Genomic DNA, 20,617 nt, shown 5'->3' on the forward strand with positions numbered 1-20,617 from the left:
GCAAACATTCATCAGGTAATTATAACTCAGGGCTGTAAATGCAGGAGGGCTGCGTTCACATTTAGTTGGAAGAGCTAACTTAGCATAGATCTGGAAAGGCCTGGTTGGAAGAAATTGTGAATGCACTGAGGAATGCATGTTGGAGTGAGACAGGCCTGGTGAGAAGTGTAACAGGGAAAGTTTGGGTGGAGGGGGCCAGGTTCAAGATTGAACCTGCAACCCCTTTCCTCCAACAGGCCCTCTCCTGGAGGGAAGATGGAGATTCATGAAGGAGTGAGAAATGGAAGCAGAGAGAAAGAGGTGAAGAAGAAATGATCTCCATGCAGGAGAAGAAAATTCAGGTAGCTTTCAAAGAAGAGTCCTTTGTCTCTAATCTAGTTAAGTTTGTGTTGAAAAGTTTTTATATTTAGAAAAGCATTAAACACATTTAAGGGTTCTACCCAGATTCCTCTCTAAAAAAACAGATATTAAAAAGAAATGAAGCAAAAGATTCTTGCTACATAGAGAGGAGACAAAATATGACATCATTAAAAGATGTTGTTCAAGAGGTGTTTGCCATCAGGCCTATAGGTTGATTCCCTGTGAAACATTAAGCAAAAAAACACAGAACAGCTTCTGTATACAGAGAAATTTGACAAAATACTACTTTTATGCTTATAGAAAAATAAAATTTCTTACATAAATTGATATTACATAGGTGTTAAAATGTATTAACATAAGAGTATTGGCAAAATAACAAAGGAGTGTCCCAGCTCAAAGAGGTTTTGAAATTTGGGAATTTATATTTGGGGGTTGGGGGAAAGCAGGAAATGTGCAGTTAGCTAGAAAGAGTACTACTGTTTCAATTTAACATGATCATAAAAACACCATCTGTTTGTAGAGTAAGATCAGGGACACCACAATTTCTATTTGGAAACTTGTGAAGAGTTCAAATGCACACTGAACTTCTATAAGAAATGAGAAGGAAATAGTAAGCAATACACCTGTGAATGTTATTTAGACAAACCAAGTAACAAAGATTCGTGCCTCAGTACTCTCAGACAGAAGGCAGTTATTGCAAAGGCATGAAACTGTCAAAAGTCAGGAGAATAACAGGATCCGCCTTTCCTCAAGTAGTTTTCAGTAAATTTCTCAGGGGCGCATTCCAACATGTTCAATACTTTGTTTGCCTGTTTCTTAGTTTTTGACAGTTTTCCTTTAATGATCTAGCCTTCCTCTGTTTTCTTTCTTAGCAAACCCCAGACAAACTGTAAATTCATAGCTAAAGAGAGGTGGAGGCGCTGGGGAAATCAGGCAGTCTGGAGCTCGCCTAGGCCCAAAATTCAATTACCCTTCCAGTATTTCTCGGGTGATCTCCCTTCTCCCAAAGCAGTGAAACTAGAAAATCCACCATAGAGAGTGCTTTTCAAAATTCCAGCTGCTCTCCCGGATTCAGAAACTCGTCCACAACCAGCGAAGACAAACGTCCAGAAAATAGCTTCTCGATTTCTTTCATCTTCATTCGTAACTGTTTTTTCTTTGTTATGCTAATCTCGATCAACTCCTAAAGCTAACCAAACGCCTCCAAAATTTCCCTCTCACTGGATCATCCAATCGAATAAGTTAAAATTTTGAAGCATTTAGGAATAGTGGACAGCTTTTTGATCAATGAGAAGTAACTAACTCATTTACTCATTTTTTTGTAAACCACTGAAATTTACATCATTTGTCATTTTGAGCTTGGAATATCAAAACCACTGCAGGGCTTCTAAACCGAAAATGTTTCATATGAAAATTAAAAGTTAGCTTGTATACACTTGTAAAGTTTCCCCTGTGCGGGAACACCGGTAGTTTAAAGAAAAAGAAAAGGTTACCTATTCCCTGACCGGGAATCGAACCCGGGCCGCGGCGGTGAGAGCGCCGAATCCTAACCACTAGACCACCAGGGAAGGTGCTAGAACGCTCTCAAGAAAAACCTACGAGGCTAATGCTTCGTAGGTACGAAGTGGCACTGCAACAGGATCACTTTCGCTTTTACAAGGACCTCCTGTCCGCACCAGCCAATAAAATATGGAAGAGAGGAAGATGTGGCAACGCCGAAGAAGAAATCGGGGCATGTAGATTCATAGAGTCTCTTTCCCTGCTCCAGACCTGTGGATTTACTCGGGAATAAATTGAAGATTTAACGAAATAATTACAGCAGTTCTTAAAACATTAATTTGTAATTGTCTTATCTTTCTGCTTATAAATTGGTGGGCCATTAGAAGATGAAAGTCCTTTTTAAATTTATCTTTGACTTCCTCAAAGTACTTATCGTGATGTTTATCAAACAAATTCTTAATAAGTAGTGACTAAAAGGACAGAGAATAAAGCCATTACACATTATTTTAAGACCGTGTGGGCGGAGCCGAAATAGCTCAGTTGGGAGAGCGTTAGACTGAAGATCTAAAGGTCCCTGGTTCGATCCCGGGTTTCGGCAAACGAACGAACCATTTTAATGTTTATTAAAATACTGAATGTACTAATGTAAACAAAATACACACAGAACCAAAGAAACAGGCGACTTTTTTTTTTTCTCAAATTCATAAAGGAAGACACAAGGGTGTTGTGCAATAAGACGATTCTTCCAGTCGGAGAAACCTAGGGACGGACTTCTACATTTCACTAAATGGAAGTAGATCCAAATGTGCTAAAGGAAAAATCACTTTCCCTTCTTTTTTGTAATATTTAGTGTGTATCTTCTTTCTTGGTTCGGATTCTGTTCTATTTATGCTATGCTCCTCTTTCTTCAAACCTACACCTTCTTCATTCCCATGGAATTAGTCCAGCAACCGTAAGCCAAAATCAAGGGGACTCCACTTTCCCCCGTTGATTTCTACTTAATGATTCCCCTTTTCCCCCTAATCTTATTCTCTGCCAGGTTCTAATGCAAAGGACACCAGTCTCCCAGGTAGATATGAAAAAGAGAAGTTTAATATGAGGAATATCAATTACATTTTTTTCTCGACGTCATTTTCCTTCAATAAAAATTTATTGAATAAGTGGACTCCTATGCAATTCTGAAGAGAAAGAGAGAGGCAAGGCAGGAGAACTGAAGAAAGTTTCCTAGAAAATGAAGTCATCTGAGTTGAACTGAAGAGGTGGCTCCTGGCTGAAAGAGAGTGTGGGGCAGGGTGCCTGGTAAACTGAGCCAGAGCGTTGAAAGAAAGAAGAGTCATGATACTCCAGTGGTTTCCTTTTTCCCTATCTCCTAATTTTCTGGTTCTTCACATATTCCAACCTCTTCCTACTCAGGGAAAGTTTTCCCTCATTTCCAAGGTTAATTAACACTCCATCTGAGCTTTTGACAACCTTCTCCTAAATTCCATTCTACCCTTGTGTCTGATCTCTCTTCCTCTTACCTGCCTCTCTTCAGACTACAAAATGCCTAATCCTCATCTTTAGACAAGAAGAAGCGAACACAAGCCCTCCTGTTTTGCCCTCAGGCTTCTTCCCCAGAGGCTTTCCTTCCACTCACCATCAAACTTGTGTCAGGAACAGTATTTGCCTCGGCTTCCTTGCCTTAATTGCTCATCAGCTTACATCTGCCTTCCAATCCTAAGAAAACATTACCATCAGCCACTCAAGTTTCTAATGCTTTGGCTTTCCCCCCCCCCCAAACTTAATTTTGTGCAGAATGCAAACTATTGACAACACTTCCTTCATGGCACAGTCTTCCTTGGACCTTCTCTTCTCTGTGCTCTCTGGCGGCTCTGTTTCCATCTTCCCTCTCCCCCACTTCTAAGGACTCTTTTTAGACATGGCTACTTCTCAGTGTTCTGACCTCTGTCTTTTTAAAATTCATTTTTAACTTTTAGATAATTGTAAGTTCACATTCAGTTATAAGAAATAATGAAGAAAGATCTCATGTATGCTTTACTGAGTTGCCCCCAATGGTGACACATTGCAAAATTATAATGCAATATCAGGAGCAGGGTATTGATATTGATAAAGTCAAGGTACACAACATTTCCATCACCATCAGGGTCCTCAGGTTGCCCTTTTATAGCCGCTGACCTCTTACTCCCCCCACCCTAACATCTGGCAACCACTAATCTACTTTCCATTTCTACAACTTTGCAATTTCGAGAATGTTATATAAATAGAACCATATATACAATATAATCTATCGGGGCTGGCTTTTTGCACTCACTGTAATATTCTGGAGATTCATCTAAGTTGTTGAATCTTTCACAGTTCATTCCTTCTTATTACTGAATAATATTCTGTATATTATTCACCACAGTTTGAACATTCTCCATTGAAGGACATTTGGGTTGTTTCCAGGTTTCTACTAGTATGAGTAAATATACTATAAACACTTGAGGATAGTTTTTATGTAAACATCAGTCATCATTTCTCTGGGATATATGTTCAGGAGTGCAACTGCTGGGTAGCATGGTACTTGCATATTTAGTTTTTACAGAAACTGACAAAGTGTTTCCCAAAGTGGTTGCACCATATTACATTCCTATCAGCAACATATATAGCCTCATCAACCTTTAGCATTGTTACTAGTTTTATTGTAGCTCTTCTGATAGGTATCTAGTGACATCTCATTGTGATGTAATTTGATGTTGAAAACTTTTTCTTGTGTGTATTTGCTATTTATATATCTGCTTTGGTGAAATGTCTCTTCAGGTTTTCTGTCCAGTCAAGGAAGAACTTTTGTGTACAGGTTTTTGAGTGAGAAGTTCCTGAAAATAACTTGAAGTTCAGACCTGTTGCACATCTGTCTTGGATTATACACTTGTCAGGTAATGCACTATAATGAAGCACTATTTACAAAATGCAATATAGCCTTACTGTTTTGGGGAAGGCCAATTGCAGAGTGGAGAAATCCCCAGGATAATAAGTCATTAAGAAGAGTTTCTTCCAGTTTGCCTGACTGTACCACCCTACCCCTCTGTGCAACATTTAAAGATAAAGCAAACAGGTAGTGTTTAAAAAAAAAAAAGTCAAGTCAGGCCCAAAAAGGAGTCATTTACGCTAAGCCTCATTGTCACCAAGCCCAGACATAATTAGCGTTTTTGCCCACCTGGAAATACAATGTAAAACCAGTCATTCAGGAATTACCTGATCAGTATTAGTTAGATAATCTAGCTCCTGACATCCCCTAAAGGAAAAAAATTTAGCAATAACTAATCATCTTTTTTCCCTAATATAACTTCCTTGTTCCTGCTCACTTCTGTCTACTAGAGCCTTCCATTTTATACAGCTCCTCAGAGCTCCTTCCTATCCGCTAGATTGGATGCTGCTCCATTGGCATCGATGTTTGCTCAAATAAAGTCTTTTTAAAAATTTAAGATGCCTCAGCTTATCTTTTAACAGCATTGTGCGCACCGCCCTGAAGTCAGGTGGTTGGCTGTGTGCGAGAATAATGCTGGGGGAAAATGATTTTTTTTTTTTTTTTTTTTAAAGAGAGAATCCTGTAAAGGGAAGGTGAACAAAAGAGACCGGGTCTCGTCGGATGTCCGGGCAGAACTGCAGGCACTGCTCGCAGGCGCGGTCCCACCGCCGCCCAGCACGGGGAGTTTGACCTGCTCCGTGTCCGGCCTGGGCCGGGTCCCCCCCTCCTTAGACAACCTGGTACCCCCGGGCTCCCCCGGAAGCCCCATGTTGGTGCCGGGCCCAGTGCGGACGCCCGCTCTACACAGCGCCGGAGTCCCGAACCCCCGGGCACCCACGATCCGCCGACCTCAGCCTCCCAAGAAGCTGGGATTACAGGCGCGCGCCACCGAGCCCGGCGCGGGGAGACGAGGCGCCGCGGGCCTGGAGGCTGCGGCCGGCGGCCCTGCAGTGATGCGCGGCGGGACCCGCGCGGCGACTCCCCTGTTCCCAGCCCACTACCCCCTCAAGATTGCTGGAAGGGTCTCAAGAGACTCAGAAAGCAAGGGCAAAGATGTGAATACGCTTCTTTTATCCTGTTGTCCTGGGAATCTTTGCATAAACGGCCGTAAATTTACCAAAGGATGAGCGTTGAGCGTTCTTCGCAAATTTCAATGCGCGTACAAAATCACAGGGGGATCTCGCCAAAATGCAGGTTCTAATGCTGCGGATCTGGGGGTGAGCTCTGAGATTCTTCATTTCTAAGGAACTCCCAGGTGTGGCCAATCAGCGGCCCGTGCGGCAAATGACAAAGTTGTTGACGTTTTGGAACCTGATGGTTCTACACTCTTATTTAGTAGTGACAGCTTTATATTAGAACATTATAGAGAAAAATAAAAGATACCCACAATTGTGCCTTCCCAAACGATCATAGGCATCCACCCCACCACCCGCCACCCCGCACCCTTTTTAGTTCCCGCCCTCCTGCATGCATAATTTTTTGCCTGGTTGAAACCTTGACATATGTACAGTACCATGTTGGATGCATTTGTTTGCTGCTTTGTGGTAAGTAATAAAAAAAATTGCAGTATGTGTGTTAGTTGCTTAGTCGTGTCCGACTCTGCGACCGCATGGACTGTAGCCTGCCAGGCTCCTCTGTCCATGGAATTCTCCAGGCAAGAATATTGGAGTTGGTTGCCATTTCCTTCCCCGGGGGATCTTCCTGACCCAGGGATCGAACCGAGGTCTCCTGCATTGCAGGCAGATTCTTTACAGAGATAATAATAAATGTTGAGAACTGTTCAATTACTGCTCTGTCAGCCAACATTTACTGAGACCCCTCTTTGTGCTGTCCATCTGGGGAATCAGAGAGTACAAAATGCACTCTTCTGAGGAGCTTATGGCCTGATTAAAAAAAAAAAAGGAAACAAGTAAATCAGCAAGAATTAAAAATTGTATTCTTCCACAGTTGTAAGGGCAGGGTTTTGTGTAGAGGACATCATCTATCCAGGCACCTAACCTAAAGATGGGGAGGGTTTACTGGAGGAGATGATAGCTGAAATGTGTCTTAAAGAAGAGCTATGATTAGGCAGGTAAGGAAGGTGTGATCAAGATTTATAATAAATATTATTGGGTCTTCCTCACAGGACACACAGTTCCTGAAACCCTACGACTTTCCTAATTGATGAGAGCCATAAAGGTGCCTTTTGTTATGTTAATGAGGGGATTTTGGAACAACTCACTTGGAGGGGTCAGATTGCCAAGGAAACTAATCTTCTGATTGAAGGGTTGAAACTCTTGAGTCTCACCTTCACCTCCAGGGAGGGGAGAGGGGCTAGTTCAGTTCAGTTCAGTCGTGTCTGACTGTTTGCACATGGACTGCAGCACACCAGGCTTCCCTGTCCATCGTCAGCTCCTGGAGCTTGCTCAAAATCATGTCCATCGAGTCAGTTAAATTGCTGATGGCCTATGATTTAATAATAGTGCCTATATAATGAAGCATCCATTAAAAAAGGGGGGGGGGGGGAAAGGACAGGGTTTGAAGAGTTTGGGGCCGGTGAACATTTGGAAATGTGAGGACTGTGACCAGCTCAGAGAAGGCATGGAAGTTCCATGTTCCCTTTACCCATACCTTGCCCTTTGCAACTCTCCCATCTAATTGTTCCAGAGTGATAGCCTCATAATAAGCCAGTAAACTCATACAAGCTCAACATTCAGAAAACTAAGATCATGGCATCTGGTTCCATCATTTCTTGGCAGACAGATGAGGAAACAGTGGAAACAGTGACAGACTTTATTTTGGGGGGCTCCATAATCACTGCAGATGGTGACTGCAGCCATGAAATTAAAGAAAAGTTAGACCACCCTAGACAGCATATTAAAAAGCAGAGACATTACTTTGCCAACAAAGGTCTGTCTGGTCAAAGCTACGGTTTTCCCAGCAGTCATGTATGGATGTAAGAGTTGGACTATAAAGAAAGCTGAGCACTGAAGAACTGATGCTTTTGAACTGTGGTGTTGGAGAAGACTCTTGAGAGTCCCTTGGACTGCAAGGAGATCCAACCAGTCCATCTTAAAGGAAATCAGTCCTGAATATTCATTGGAAGGACTGATGCTGAAGCTGAAACTCCAATACTTTGGCAGCCTGATGTTAAGACTCATTTGAAAAGACCCTGATGCTGGGAAAGATTAAAGGTGGAAAGAGAAGGGGACGACAGAGGATGAGATGGCTGGATGGCATTACCGACTCAATGGACATGAGTTTGAGTAAACTCTGGTAGTTGGTGATGGACAGGGAGGCCTGGCATTCTGCAGTCCATGGGGTCACAAAGAGTCAGACACAACTGAGCAACCGAACTGAAACTCATACATAACATGTTTCTCTGAGTTCTTTTATCTAGCAAATTAATCAAACTCAGAGGAATTTTTTAAAACTCCCATCTATAATCAGCTGATCATATGCACAGCTGACAACCTGGACTCATGATTGGCATCTGAAGTGGAGGGCAGTCTTGTGGAACCCAGCCCTTAATTAGTAAAATCTGACGCTCTCTCTGGGTAGATAGTGTTAGAACTGAGTTAAATTGTAGGACACCCAGCTGGTATAAAGAACTGCTTGGTGATGTGGTGGAATATCACACATGTTGAAATTATGTCAGATCCATAGGGCATGGAAAGATTCTTTCCATGAAGCATCAACAGGTACAAAGCTGATGATGAAATGATGAAAACTGCTCTGTCATGTCCGACTCTTTGCAACCCCATGGACTATACAGGTCAGTATTCTGGCCTGGAAAATTCCATGGACTGGATAGTCCATGGGCTCGCAAAGAGTCGGACAGGTACAAAGCTGAAAAGGTGTCAAAATCCCTAGTTCCAAGTTCAAGTAGACCTGAGCAGAGCATCAACAATGCACAGGCCAGAGAATAAGATTAAGATGATGTTGCAGATGAAAAAAGAGTTAGCTTGTGTGGTAGTTAGTCTCGAAAAACTGACCCCAATGTAGCAGGTCTCTCAGTAATCACACCTTTGTGTAGCACATTTTCACAGTGACTCTTGGCTGACCTGGTAGAATTTCATTAAAATGACATTTTGCCCATTCCAGGCCCATCTGAGTCATAAGAACCCCAGCAGCTTCTGACAGGGTTTCTTGAAATGCTCAACCTGAGAAGCTCCCTTTCAGAACCCAACCACATGGAAAGGCCACAGTCAGGCATTCTGGGCAACAGTCTCAACGAAACTCCTAGAAGATCACAAACACCAACTGCCAACACCCGTCATATGAGCTGTCCATCTTGAACAACTCAGCCCAACCAAGTCTTCAGAGGATTGAAGATCCTGCTGCATCAATGGAGCAGAGTTGCCCAGATGAGCCCAGTCAACCAACAGAATCAAGAGAGATAATAAAGTGGTTTTCTACTGCTATCACAGCAAACGTAGTGGCTTGAAACAACACAAATTTATTATCTTAGAATTTTGCAGGTCAGAAGTGATACATTTGGGGACTTCACTGGTGATCCAGTGGTTAAGACTCTGAGCTCCCAATGGAGGGAGCATGGATTCAATACCTGGTTGGGGGACTAAGATGCCACATGCTGTGTGTCCAATAATAAAATAAAGCAATTTAAAAAGAAGGAGAAGTGATGCACCTGGTCTCACCATGCTGAGGGCAGGGTATTGGCAGCCTGCATTCTCTTCTGGAGGCTCAAGGGGAGAATCTGTTTCCTACTTCACAGAGTTTGTTTCTTTGCAGTGGTAGGACTGAAGTCTCTGTTGTCTGCTGGCTATAAGCTAATGGACACTTCCAGCTTCTAAAGGCTGCTACATTCCTTGGCTCTTCAAATTCATGAATGATGGATTGAGTCCTTCTCAAAATCATATCTCTATACCTACTCTTCTGCTCCCCCACCCCACTTTTAAGGACTCGTGATTAGGATCATCTCCCCATCTCATGGTCCTTAATCACATCTGAAAAGTACCTCTTACCATAGAAGGTAACATTCACAGGTTCCAGGGATTAGAGAACGCCTTTAGAATGGCCGTTATTCTGCATACCACAAGCCACTGTGTTTTGTTTGTGTTACATATTAGTAGAAAATGAGGACACACTGTGAGCCTTATCTTCAATGCCACAGACTTGAACTTTACCTCAAAGTTCCTTCTCTATTTCCTCCTATTCCCAGTCTCTAAATTGTGGAGTTCTCTAAGGTCCCTACCTGAGTCCTCATTTATCTTCTCCCTTCATGAGCTCACCTGATCACCTGACTTTAAACACCACCTACACCCTGATGATTCCCAAACTTTAATTTTCAACCCTGCCTCTCCATTAAGCAGGTCCATTTACATGACTGATATTTCCACTGAATGTTCAAAAGGCGTCATAAACTCGGTATGTTCAAAGGTCTCTTGACTTCCTTTGTGAGTCAAGTCTGACACCTGTGAGCCCAGGGACTATATAGTCCATGGAGTTTTCCAGGCCAGAATACTGGAGTGGATAGCCTTTCCTTTCTTGATTTCCTACCCATCCCCAAACCTGCTACTTCTCCAGTTCTCTTAATCTTGATAAATAATCATAGCAGCAATTAAAATGTGTGAAATAAAACTTAGATTCCAAATAAGTTATATTGTACTTTTAGCAAATAAGAAAATTCTGTTTTTCTTGCTATTTGGCTGCCCCTTTCTGGTATTATTATTATTATTTCATTCTTAAGTAGTCGTATTTCCCACAAAATAAATCATTTTTTCAGTGTATGAGTTTTTGTCATGATCAACATAACATCAAACAATACTGGAGAAAGAGCATATACATTTCTGTTTTACTATAGTACTTTTTTCCATTCCCATCCTCAAAGCATTTCCAAATTAGAGAAGTACATTCTTCTTATCCCATTATTTGAAAATAAAGATTTTACAGCATGCCAATACTCAATGTATTTTCTATGGCCAGCAACAATGACAGCCACCTTGGAGGCCCAAAGAGTTTATCTCATTACATTTGTATGAGGTTAAAAATCTCAGTAAGTGCTTCTGCACATTTTGAAGAAAATAAGACTATAAACTTCAATAAACCATGAAAGCCTCAACATCATGAGTAAGCAAGCCACAATCTTTTAAAGCAATGCTATTTGTACATGGAGTGCAAGACATTTAGCAGATAAGACCTTTTCATATTCTTTGGTAAGGTTAAACAGAATTTGCCAAAATTCACATTTGCACCTCTGCAAATTGTGCAGATAGATGAACAAGGCCTAGTTTGTAGTTACACAAGATATCAACAATCATTTAAGTATGTAGCGGTTTTGTTAAATCTACACACAAATCAAGAAGGCGATTTTCGACACCATGTTTCAAGTGAAAGTGTAGGAGCTAGGGAAATATTTTTTGGTTGCAAAATTTTGACACATCACTTGAGGTTGTTATATTGTAGACAGCAAGGTCATCAGACAGAATCAGCTCCACCTTGCAAGAGACCAATACATGGTATTGAAATTTACCTTTTTGTTTGCCTCCCGGTTGCAACCTCTGAATCAGGACTTTTCAAGTGTTATACCCAGTTCTATTTTTGAATGAGCACTGGTGTCATTTGGAGACTAAGAAAACCTGATTGGAAAGTTCCCGTCCGTCTAAACCCAGATTTGGGAGATTCAGTATCCCCATGTACTTTCACATCTCCTTTTTCACCATGCCCAAATCCAAATCCTTTTCTACATACTGTGTAGTTGCTTCGGTAATTTACCTCCCTAAACCAGTTATATGTGTTCTTCAATCTGTCATTTAGACTTTTTCAGTGATCTGGGTCATGCTGGAATTCCCACGGAAGTTCGTTTGTTCCCACTTTCATTATCTAGACTCTTAGAAAATATGGTCATAATATCCACAGTGTTAAACATAAAGCCAACACTATTTGGACAAAAAGCACAACAGTTATTCTACAGGCACAGCCAAACTGTTGACGCCCACGACTACGGACAATTTATTTCGTATATTTAAGCCACAGCACTCAGAGGGATGCAACACTGGACCGCCCATTGTTGCGAACCAGAAATTACGATTGCCCTTATCAGCGTCCAGGGGGAAAGAGCGACTGCAACTGCAAGGGCTGAAAAAGATATGCCGCATCCGTTTGACGGTAAATCAGTGTTCCTTTGAGTCTTCCAGGGTGGGGAACCCCGGGGAGATAAAGTTGTCATAGGATTTTTTGTACTTTCCCCAACCGTCCGTAGCCCATCTCTGAACCCCGAAAACACTGACTTTTCTCAACTGGGGAAGAGGGTTCCCGGGAGGTGGGGCTTTCCCGAGACTTTCCCTGCAAATCAAGTGGAAGTGTTAGTCGTCAGTCGTGTCCATCTCTGTGCGACCCCATGGACTGTAACCCGTCAGGCTCCTCTGTCCTCAGGCAAGAATACTCGAGTGGGTTGCCATTTCCCTCTCCAAGACAGTAGGTAAACCAGGCTTTTCACCTATTCTTATTTCTGTAACTACAACTCTTACACCAGCAGATTTCCACGAGTTTGCAGCAAGGACACCTTACTCTGAACCATCAAGTGCCGCATAGTCCGGGAACCCCATCTGGACTTCCTCCGGACGAAGCCGTCGTCGGGGAAGATTGTAGTCGGTTAAAAAAACTGATGGGACGGGGGGTGGTGTTTAAAAATGAGGACAAACCTCTTTCTGGGAAATTTGCCTGCGAAGGAGCAAACGAAATAGAGCGACGTCTTGAGACTGAGACGCCGAGTCAAAGGAAGTGTTTTGTTATTTAAGACAGTAAACACTGAAAAGCGTTCAAAATACTGATTCAGAAGAATCAAGTATTGAAGGGAAGAGGGATCATGAGAGAGGAAGCGGGCAGTTTTCCTTTTCCCTAGAGACCACAGGGATGGACACCAGTGTAGCTTTAGTGCAGGTTTATAGGCAAGACGTTAAGGAAATTTTCCTTAGGTTGTGAGAAGTGGAGGTCATCAATTCAGAACGAGCGGGATCAACAGCGACAATCCTCATCTGATGCAGGTTGTAGAAGCTGTTGCACTTGCGCAAGACAGTTTTTCCTTTCCAAATTTTAAAGTGAGGGAAATATAGAGGAAGACCGAAGTTTAAGCAAAGTAAAATCCAGTGTTAAATACATTTAATGAGCAAATGTAATCATCTGCCTCCTTAGCGCAGTAGGCAGCGCGTCAGTCTCATAATCTGAAGGTCCTGAGTTCGAACCTCAGAGGGGGCAGTTAGCTTTTGCACTCAGGCGTCAAAAAGTTACAGTGTTGTCAAAGTTTGCCTCCTGGCCATTGAGCTGAAAGTGCCCTCGAAGAGGTTAGGATTAAACTTTATCTTCCTCCCAACTGGTAGGTACAAAAATATGCAGACATATGCCTCTTTATGTGTAGTGACTTGTTTTCTTCATTTCTTTCCAATGGACAACCTCTTTTTTTTTTTTTTCCCATTTATTTTTATTAGTTGGAGGCTAATTACTTTACAATATTGTAGTGGTTTTTGCCATACATTGACATGAATCAGCCATGGATTTATGTGTATTCCCCATCCCAATCCCCCCTCCCACCTCCCTCTCCACCCGATCCCTCCGGGTCTTCCCAGTGCACCAGGCCCGAGCACTTGTATCATGTATCCAACCTTGGCTGGTGATCTGTTTCACCCTAGATAATATACATGTTTCGATGCTGTTCTCTCGAAACATCCCACCCTCGCCTTCTCCCACAGAGTCCAAAATTCTGTTCTGTACATCTGTGTCTCTTTTTCTGTTTTGCATATAGGGTTATCATTACCATCTTTCTAAATTCCATATATATTCGTTAGTATACTGTATTGGGCTTTATCTTTCTGGCTTACTTCACTCTGTATAATGGGCTCCAGTTTCATCCATCTCATTAGAACTGATTCAAATGAATTCTTTTTAATGACTGAGTAATATCCCATGGTGTATATGTACCACAGCTTCCTTATCCATTCATCTGCTGATGGGCATCTAGGCTGCTTCCATGTCCTGGCTATTATAAACAGCACTGTGATGAACATTGGGGTGCACGTGTCTCTTTCAGATCTGGTTTCCTCGGTGTGTATGCCCAGAAGTGGGATTGCTGGGTCATATGGCAGTTCTATTTCCAGGTTTTTAAGAAATCTCCACACTGTTCTCCATAGCGGCTGTACTAGTTCGCATTCCCACCAACAGTGTAAGAGGGTTCCCTTTTCTCCACACCCTCTCCAGCATTTATTGCTTGTAGACTTTTGGATAGCAGCCATCCTGACTGGCGTGTAATGGTACCTCATTGTGGTTTTGATTTGCATTTCTCTGATAATGAGTGATGTTGAGCATCTTTTCATGTGTTTGTTAGCCATCTGTATGTCTTCTTTGGAGAAATGTCTGTTTAGTTCTTTGGCCCATTTTTTGATTGGGTCATTTATTTTTCTGGAGTTGAGCTGCAGGAGTTGCTTGTATATTTTTGAGATTGACCCTTTGTCTGTTGTTTGTTTGCTATTAGTTTCTCCCAATCTGAGGGCTGTCTTTTCACCTTACTTATAGTTTCCTTTGTTGTGCAAAAGCTTTTAAGTTTCATTAGGTCCCATTTGTTTAGTTTTGCTTTTATTTCCAATATTCTGGGAGGTGGTTCATAGAGGATCCTACTGTGGTTTATGTCAGAGAGTGTTTTGCCTATGTTCTGCTCTAGGAGTTTTATAGTTTCTGATCTTACATTTAGATCTTTAATCCATTTGGAGTTTATTTTTGTGTTCTAGTTTCATTCTTTTACAAGTGGTTGACCAGTTTTCCCAGCACCACTTGTTAAAGAGGTTGTCTTTTTCCATTGTATATTCTTGCCTCCTTTGTCAAAGATAAGGTGTCCATAGGTTCGTGGATTTATCTCTGGGCTTTCTATTCTGTTCCATTGATCTATATTTCTGTCTTTGTGCCAGTACCATACTGTCTTGATGACTGTGGCTTTGTAGTAGAGTCTGAAGTCAGGCAGGTTGATTCCTCCAGTTCCATTCTTCTTTCTCAAGATTACTTTGGCTATTTGAGGTTTTTTGTATTTCCATACAAATTGTGAAATTATTTGTTCTAGTTCTGTGAAAAATACCGTTGGTAGCTTGATAGGGAGTGCATTGAATCTATAGATTGCTTTGGGTAGTATAGTCATTTTGACAATATTGATTCTTCCAATCCATGAACATGGTATATTTCTCCATCTGTTTGTGTCCTCTTTGATTTCTTTCATCAGTGTTTTATAGTTTTCTATGTATAGGTCTTTTGTTTCTTTAGGTAGATATACTCCCAAGTATTTTATTCTTTTTGTTGCAATGGTGAATGGTATTGTTTCCTTAATTTCTCTTTCTGTTTTCTCATTGTTAGTGTATAGGAATGCAAGGTATTTCTGTGTTAATTTTATATCCTGCAACTTTACTATATTCGTTGATTAGCTCTAGTAACTTTCTGGTAGAGTCTTTAGGGTTTTCTATGTAGAGGATCATGTCATCTGCAAACAGCGAGAGTTTCACTTCTTCTTTTCCTATCTGGATTCCTTTTACTTCTTTTTCTGCTTTTCTTTTTTGCTGTGGCCAAAACTTCCAAAACTATGTTGAATAGTAATGGTGAGAGTGGGCACCCTTGTCTTGTTCCTGATTTCAGGGGAAATGCTTTCAATTTTTCACCATTGAGGGTAATGCTTGCTGTGGGTTTGTCATATATAGCTTTTATTATGCTGAGGTATGTTCCTTCTATTCCTGCTTTCTGGAGAGTTTTAATCATAAATGGATGTTGAATTTTGTCAAAGGCTTTTTCTGCATCTATTGAAATAATCACATGGTTTTTATCTTTCAATTTGTTAATGTGGTGTATTATATTGATTGATTTGCAGATATTAAAGAATCCTTGCATTCCTGGGATAAAGCCCACTTGGTCATGATGTGTGATTTTTTTCATATGTTGGATTCTGTTTGCTAGAATTAAATGGACAACCTCTTATCCAAATTCCTCTGATTACTATTCCTTCTTGGAGCAGTATCTTATTGGTGCACTCTAATATATTGGAAAAAAAAATGTACAGATATATTAAAATCTGATATTCAATTTTCTTAGTAAGTTTTTTGTTTCGTCTTCAAATATACATGCAGTCTCCTTGCCCTGGCCTCCCTATCTAATCTGGTTCTAACTGGTTTCCCACCTGTACTACACTAAATTGTTGTTGTTCTTTAGTAGATAAATCATGTCTGACTCTTTGGTGACCTCATGGCCTGTACCCTGCCAGGCTCTGTCCATGGAATTTCCCAGGCAAGAATACTGGACTGGGTTACCATTTCCTTCTCCAGGAGATCTCCCTGACCCAGGAATCCAACCTGCCTCTCCTACTTTGGCAGGTGGATTCATTACCACTGAGCCACCAGGGAAGTCCACGGTATAGTGGTCCACAAAAACATCCCCACCCAAAACCTCAGAAAAGGACTTTATTGAAATTAGAGTCTTTGCGGTTATATTGGGCTTGCCTGATGTAATCAGCTAGTGGTAGAGAACCCGCCTGCCAACGCCAGAGACCTAAGAAAGGAGGGTTGGATCCCTGGGTCGGGGAGATTCCCCGGAGGAGGGCAGAGCAACCCACTCCAGTAATCTTGCCTGGAGAGAATACAGAGAAGCCTGGCGGGCTACAATCCATAGGGTTGCACAGAGTTGGACATGACCGAAGCGACTTAGCACACATGCATGCATATGTAATTAATTAAACTAACATGAGGTCATACTGGATTGGGGAGTGGGGGGAGTACCTTAAATTCAGTGGCTGGTGTCCTTATAGGAAAGTGTGTTTCATCCACTCTTGTATTTCCAGTGCCTAGCACAGTATCTGACAAACAAGAAAAGTGAAAGTTGCTCAGTTGTGTTCAACTCTTTGCAACCCCATGGACTGTACAGTCCATGGAATTCTCTAGGCCAGAACACTGGAGTGGGTAGCCTTTCCCTTCTGCAATAAACACTTGTCAAATAAGCCAGTGAGTGAATTAATTAGCATATTAAATGTTACTGTTTTTGTTTTGTGTGTGTGTGTTTGCCATATTCCCTGTAAGAAAGGTTTTTTTCTATCAAAGGAGAAGTTATAAAAAATAAGGAAGTGATTCATTCTTAGAATAATTGAACAGAAAGGTATATAGCCAGCTTGTGAATAAGATTCCTAAAATGGTAACTCGTTGCTAATCCTCTGTTCTTTTCACTTCTTGATTCTCCTTCCTCATAAGAACATTTTGGCAAGCTAAATTTGCCGGCTTTATCCTGGACATACGCAGAGCACTAAAAGAATGGGGAAAGTAGTTAATATAAATCCTCCAATCAGGAACTTAACAAGGGCTACTCGTGGCCCTCATGGAGACCAATCGTCCAATAAAAACTTAGGTGACCTCCAGGAAGGATTTTAACTCTGGTCCTCAACCTATGAGGAGCAAAAGGAGGGAAACTTCGTCTTTAGGATAAAAACCAAGTGGACTTCCCACTCAGTGTGTTTGCTAGTAAATTGCCTTGCCGAGCCATTTTCTATCGTGTGTCTTATTCCTGAGACCCTAAGAGCATTTCCAACATTCCCTACTGCTATATTACTCCAGGCAATCAACACCTCAAATTTGGATTTTTGCAATAATCCCCACAAGGAGTCCTACCTACTGAAATTCATCCTACAGTTATACTTCTCTGGCTTAGTCTGTGCTGGAAAAAGAGAGCACAACACTTAGGCTTCTCCTGCTAACTATCTGGACCTCAGACAGTCTATATTTCAGTGCAATTCTTTTAACAGTTCATTCTGGTGCAGAATGAAAGAGGTGTGTATACTGGGGAACATTTAACCATGTCTTCTTGAGCTTCAGTCTTTGATTCCAGGAGCCTACATCTGCTACAGGTTAAGCAATGCAGTTAAGGATTGCAGAGAGACCAAAGGACTGGATTGCCTTGCTGTTAGGCAGGTCCTTAGAGAATCTTGATTCTTACTGAAGCCACCACTATTCTGAATCTGTTCCTCTCCTTTATAGAATTAGAAGCTATTTTTTAATTCACTCAGATTTCTTCAGACTTGCAGGACTGATCACAATAGCCAAATATTAGAGAAATTCCAAGCCAGAGGATGAACATATTATAGCCATATTGATGTTTGATCAGCATATTCTTTTTCATGTAAAATAAACTCTATAGTGGAAAGCAGCCAATATTGGAAGATTGCTCTATACACCTGTAATCAGAGTAATGGATGTAAAAAATATTAATGACTATGGTATCAGGCAACGATGGTCCAGTGCACTCACCACCGAAATAGTAAAGCCAAGTCCCTCAAAACAATAGTATTCCGATCCTAGTACTTTTCTAAATAGGGCCACATTATCAGACAGATATTCTTTTTATCCTTACGGAGTTTTGCAGTCCGAAATGCCTTCTCGGCCACCCATTATCAACCAAATTTTACTTCATTTTTAGGAAATTCTTTTGTTTTGGTACAAGGCCAAGTCTCCTAAGATTCTTCTTAAACGTTAGCTGCGACCGTTCTGATGTAGAGATCCCATATATTCAGCTCAGCGTTTGCTCAAGAGTCAGTTACACTTTTCCTCCGCGGAAATACACGCGGAGGTGGAGTCAGAGCTGGATACCAAAAGCCTAGGAATGCGCCCGAACAGGGACTTGAACCCTGGACCCTCAGATTAAAAGTCTGATGCTCTACCGACTGAGCTATCCGGGCTCCCTTAGCAATAGCTTGTTTCTTAAGTATCCTAACGTGAAGAAAAGTAAAGTACACGGACTTTAAAGTACAAAGTTTAATTTTGTTCATATTCCTTTTCTTTATTCCTAAATCTATCTTTGCAACCTTGAATAGGGCTCACAATACTACTGCCCCCAGGTCATGAGAAAAAAATAATTCTCATACCTTAGTGATAGTAACCAACTTCTTAATGTTGTGTATAACTGGAGATGTCACCTGGACCATCTTGTTCTTCAGCTTCAAAATTTGAGCTCCTAGTCTTCCCCTAGCCTTTACGAATGCCTAGCACAAAAAAAAGGCCTCAATAAGTAGGCTTTAAGAACGTATTTTGAGCAAGCAGCTCAGCTTTGCCCTCGGCTTATAGAGTGGAAAGCCACAACCTCTGCCCTAGTGGAGTTCACTCTTTAGAAGGGAGTCAGCCTTTTAAATGACGAATTACATAATAAATGTTTGGTCACTGTGATAAATGTGCTTAAGAAAAAGTACAGGTTACTGAGATGTGTAGGGAAACAAACATATAATCTCATGACCTGAGCTTCCAAATTAAATGAAGCAATACAAGTAAACTCTTGGAATAGTGTCTGGCATTTGCTAATGGTTCGGCGAAAGGTAAGTGTTATCATCATTATTACTTTTATTGTAAACTAGATGAATTAGAATATCATATTTAATCGTTTGGTCATGCTACCTTAGACAAATTACTTAATCTCTCATCCACTTTCCTCCCTCAAATCCTGCAACAGACATTTCTTCCTCAACAGTTGCATTTAACATAACAATAGGAGGTACATTTCCAATTATGTATTTATTCATGCCACTATTCAAAATAGATTTGAGGTGGTTTACACAACTTCACTGTTATAAGATAAAGAGAAAAACATTACTAGACTTAAGTTAGGATAAAGGATAGAGGTAGAAAATTAAAAGTCTGCACAATAAAGTGCCCCCTGTCCCCAGATCTCCAAGACAGTGGATTATAAGCGGAGGTGACCTCTTGCAGGCGGTCAGAGAAGAATTTTCCCAGAACACAATGTTTAAACTGAGAGTCAAAGGCTTTGTACTGTAAAGTTTATAATAATAAACTAGACAAAAATGTGGCTCCCACATTCCAGGAAGTACAAAGAACAGAACACTTTGAGAACTTAATGAAGGCCTGTTGTACTTATGTGCAGATCTCTTCTTGGGACGGTATTGATAGAAGTGGGGCAAGTTGAACAGAAGGACAGAGAAAAAACAGACCGACAGGCTTAGAGGTTATGGCTAGGAATGCATCATATAGACTTCATTCTTGCAGCAATATAAAGTCATTGGGGATTTTAAGCAGGGAGGAACAACATGGTCAGAGATAATTTCAAATAGAGCATGCTGATTTCACATAAAGAACGTGGCAGCGTGGGACCAGAGATGATAGACTTGGCCTGCTGACTGACTGTGTGGCAGTGCTGGGGAATGGCACTACTGGGAACACTTGGGCCCAGACTCTTCCTTGGGACCTAGAGAGGAAGAAGTGTCAAAATCATTTCTCTCTGTAACTCATTGCCCTAATAAGCACTTTACTGGGAGAGGCAGAAATAAAAGAGAATAGGAAAGGGCACTTTGAATCTTTCGCGAATTCTCTGGAAAGCATGGAGTGTTTGCTCTGCTTTTGATCTGCCTTGTGGATACCTGAAGGTTCTGCCACCGGTTCTGATCAGCAGCAGGCAAGCTCTGAGTGAACAGAATGTTGGAACAAAGTGACCTTTTCCACAACTGTCAACATGAGGTAACTGGATACGTGCTGAAGGATTCCAAAAACTTGTTCAGCTGATTGCATTCAGATCAGATCTCCTGAGGTTGCTGTTAAAAATCCAGATTTGTCTTGTCTGTCATGTCCCACTCAAACACAGCAAGTAAACTCCATGAGATGAGGAGCATTTTCTGTTGTACACAGTGTGGTATCCCTCAGCCCCTGTGTTATCAGTCAAGGTCTACAACTGGAACAAGAATTTTGAAGTAATTTTACTGAAAATTACTATTTTGTGTCTGAATATTACACGGTTCTGTAAAAG

The 20,617-nt window shown here is 41.3% G+C and overlaps 4 non-coding genes across 4 annotated transcripts; 2 read left to right on the top strand and 2 right to left on the bottom strand.

Moving 5' to 3' along the window:
• Positions 1–1,856: 1,856 nt before the first annotated feature.
• On the bottom strand, positions 1,857–1,928 carry TRNAE-CUC (transfer RNA glutamic acid (anticodon CUC)). Its single transcript has one exon. It is a non-coding gene; the product is annotated as a tRNA-Glu (tRNA).
• A 457-nt stretch (positions 1,929–2,385) lies between these two features.
• Positions 2,386–2,458, top strand: TRNAF-GAA (transfer RNA phenylalanine (anticodon GAA)). The gene has a single exon. It is a non-coding gene; the product is annotated as a tRNA-Phe (tRNA).
• A 10,532-nt stretch (positions 2,459–12,990) lies between these two features.
• On the top strand, positions 12,991–13,063 carry TRNAM-CAU (transfer RNA methionine (anticodon CAU)). The gene has a single exon. It is a non-coding gene; the product is annotated as a tRNA-Met (tRNA).
• A 5,412-nt stretch (positions 13,064–18,475) lies between these two features.
• On the bottom strand, positions 18,476–18,548 carry TRNAK-UUU (transfer RNA lysine (anticodon UUU)). The gene has a single exon. It is a non-coding gene; the product is annotated as a tRNA-Lys (tRNA).
• Positions 18,549–20,617: the final 2,069 nt, after the last annotated feature.

The sequence above is a fragment of the Dama dama genome, chromosome 7, assembly GCF_033118175.1.
Source record: "Dama dama isolate Ldn47 chromosome 7, ASM3311817v1, whole genome shotgun sequence".
Lineage (NCBI taxonomy): Eukaryota > Metazoa > Chordata > Mammalia > Artiodactyla > Cervidae > Dama > Dama dama.